Raw genomic sequence first — 3444 nt, 5'->3', positions numbered from 1 at the left:
GCTCAGGGCCGGCTGCGAGAGAGGACCCCGCGCGTGAGCGCCTCCCGCACTGCCTGCAGGCCCAGAGGCCCGCCGCGGCGGGGCCTTCTCCTCAGAGCCTCGGCCACCCGCTCTGCGGCGCTGCCCACGCGCCCCTCCTTCTGGTCTCGACCACACGAACGGGGAGGGCAGCGCCAGGGGCGGCCTGCCCTCACGGGACCGCTTTCGCCAGATCCGGCGCCGCCGCGGACACCGCTGAGCCGGGCGGAAAGAAGGCCCCCCGGAGACGGCGGGAGCGGCGGGGAGGCGGCTGCGCGTGCGCGACCGAGGGCGAGCGCTCGGTTTGGCCCCGGCGGGAGCGAGCTCACCACCTCTGGCGAGCCTGGGTTTCCTTCCCGCGCGTCGGTCTGCAGGCTCCAGTCGTCGGCGCCGCTGCTTTTTCCATGGCAGGAGCCCCGTTGGTCCATCGGGCTTGTGTACGAAGGTATTCGTCACCAGCCCCTACCCCAAAAGGCTCCAGAGGCGTGAGGGGGACGAGATCGATGCAGCTGAAACAGCTAGGAAACGGAGACCCCTGGGCTCAGTTGAACACAAATACTGGTTTGTTATGGGCTTCCCAGGTGGCTCAGTGGTCAAGAATACCGAGACGCGGGTTCGATCCCTGGGTGGGAAAGATCTCCTACAGAAGAAAATGGCAACCCTCTCATACTCTTGCCTGGGAAAATCCCATGGACAGAGGAGCCTGGCGGACTACAGTTCATGGAGTCGCAAGAGTCGAACGCAGCTTAGCGACTGAACAACTGATTTGTTATCTCACCAAAGAAAAGCAGGACAAAAAATCAAATCAGGGAATTCGAATCCCAGGTCTTGTTATGGAAAACCTCAAAAGTGCTTCGGTGACCTAAAGGAGTTATTTATTTTGTGAGTGCCATGTTTACAAATGCATAGACATACCAAGACGGAGAAGGCGATGGCAGCCCACTCCAGCACTCTTGCCTGGAAAATCCCATGGACGGAGGAGCCTGGAAGGCTGCAGTCCATGGGGTCGCTGAGGGTTGGACACGACTGAGCGACTTCACTTTCACTTTTCACTTTCATGCATTGGAGAAGGAAATGGCAACCCACGCCAGTGTTCTTGCCTGGAGAATCCCAGGGACGGGGGAGCCTGGTGGGGTGCGGTCTCTGGGGTCGCACAGAGTCGGACACGACTGAAGCGACTTAGCCGCAGCGGCAGCAGCAGCAGACATACAAAGAAGAGAATATTACTGGTTCTAAATTCCCAAATAAGCGCATTTTTTTTTTTTTAAACAAGCTGGAGCTAATTCGATATCTTAAACCTTTGGAAATGGTGCCTGAAAATGTAGCAGCTCTTATTATCTAGAAAATAAATTCGATATGAAAATAAAGACAAATTTTCAGTAATTTACTTTGGGAAGCACTTCCTTCACTGAGATGATTCTCAACGACCTATTTGAATAGTAGAAATAAGATGACTTGGGATGTTGGGAAAACCCTGTGACCCCAATAGTTTGTTCTTTTGAGGTATACACTTTTTAGTAAAGGGAGAAAAATCCTGTGGTTATCACAATTTTACTCAAATCTGTATCTCTGAAGTCAGCCATCCATAGGATGAAATTTAATGTAGTTTCACACAAAATTCCACAGTGTTCTACCATCTATGTCTTGCTGCATTTTCCAAATGTTTCACAAAGTTTCTCTGATCTGAGCATTTTTTACACCATTGGTGTGGCTATGAGAAATTACAAAGTCATATCCATTTCCTAGTGGATGAAAGAGGCCTGATAGTTACCAGATGTAAACTCTCAGTAGCAGATAAATCATGTTTTAAAAACTGGCTATTATAGCTGCTCTATTGAAAGTTTTTAAAGCATCAGAAGTGAAGTTAAAGCCAAGCTTAATAAGACATTGATAGAAATGTCTAATTTCCTCCAGAAAAAAATTATTCTGAAAAGAATTTGAAAAGGAATAGATACATGTATACATATAACTGAATCACTTTGCTACTGAATCACTTTGTACACCTGAAAGTAACACATTGCTAATCAACTGTGTGTGTACAGTTGCTCAGTCATGTCCAACTCTTTTCGACCCTCTGGACTGTAGCCCGCCAGGCACCTCTGTCCAAGGGAGTTCCCAGGCATGAATACTGGAGGGGGTTGCCATTTCCTTCTTCAAGGGAATCTTCCCAACCCAAAGTCAAATCCACATCTTTTGCATCTCCTGCATTGCAGGTGGAGTCTTTACCAATTAGCCACCAGGGGAAGGCCGTTAATCTATTGTTCTCCAATATAAAACCAAAAAAATTATTCTGGTAAACATGAAAGACCAGAAGGAAAAAACACCCTCAGAAGAAGACCTGAGAAAAAAAAGTAACTTGAGTGACAAAACAGAGCTGTCCTGTTCACTGCAGGCTGTTGAGCAGAATCTCTAACCTCTATTCAGTAGATCCCAATAATACCCTTGACAGTTGTGACAACCAAAAAAGTCTCTAGAAGATGGAGGTGTGAGGACTGGATGAAGACAGTCAAAAGATACAAAATTCCAGTTATAAGTAAGTACTTGCTAAGTTGCTAAGTCACTTCAGTCATGTCCAACTCTTTGTGATCCCATAGACAGCACCCCACCAGGCTCCCCCATCCCTGGGATTCTCCAGGCAAGAACACTGGAGTGGGTTGCCATTTCCTTCTCCAGTGCATGAAAGCAAAAAGTGAAAGTGAAGTCACTCAGTCATGTCCAACTTAGTAACCCCCTGGACTGCAGCCTTCCAGGCTCCTCCGTCCATGGGATTTTCCAGGCAAGAGTACTGGAGTGGGGTGCCATTGCCTTCTCCAAAGTAAGTACTAGGGATATAATATACAACATGACAAATGTAATTAACACTGCTGTATGTTACATATGAAAGTTGTTATGAGAATAAATCCTAAGAGTTCTCATCACAAGGAAAACAATTTCTACTTCTTTAATTTTGTATGTTTATGACAGATGTTCAGTAAACCTACTGGGGTCCTCATTTCATGATACATGTAAGTCAAGTCATTCTGTATAGTGCTGTTGTGTCAATTATATCTCAATAAAACTGGAAGAGGAAAAAAAGTCTCTAGATATTCCTAGTGTCCCCTCGGGGGCAAAATCACCTCTTTTAAGAGCTACTGGCATAGATATTCAACCACAGGAAGAGAGGAACAGCTTAGTAAGTATAGTTAATATCAGTGAAATAGTCACCTATTCAGAAGAATTACAAAGATTGATAAGAACATGGAAAAGTTAACATTTTTTTTATGTGAACCGTTTTAAAATTCTTCATTGAATTTGTTACAACGTTGCTTTTGTTTTATGTTTTGGTGTTTTGGCTGCAAGGCATGCAGAATTGCAGCTCCCTGATCAGGGATCAAACCTGCACCCCCTGCATTGGAAGGCACAGTGTTAACAACTGGATCGCCAGGG

This window comes from Oryx dammah, unplaced genomic scaffold (genome assembly GCF_014754425.2).
Source record: "Oryx dammah isolate SB20612 unplaced genomic scaffold, SCBI_Odam_1.1 HiC_scaffold_8, whole genome shotgun sequence".
Lineage (NCBI taxonomy): Eukaryota > Metazoa > Chordata > Mammalia > Artiodactyla > Bovidae > Oryx > Oryx dammah.
The sequence above is the reverse complement of the archived record's forward strand: the minus strand, read 5'-3'. Positions refer to the sequence as shown.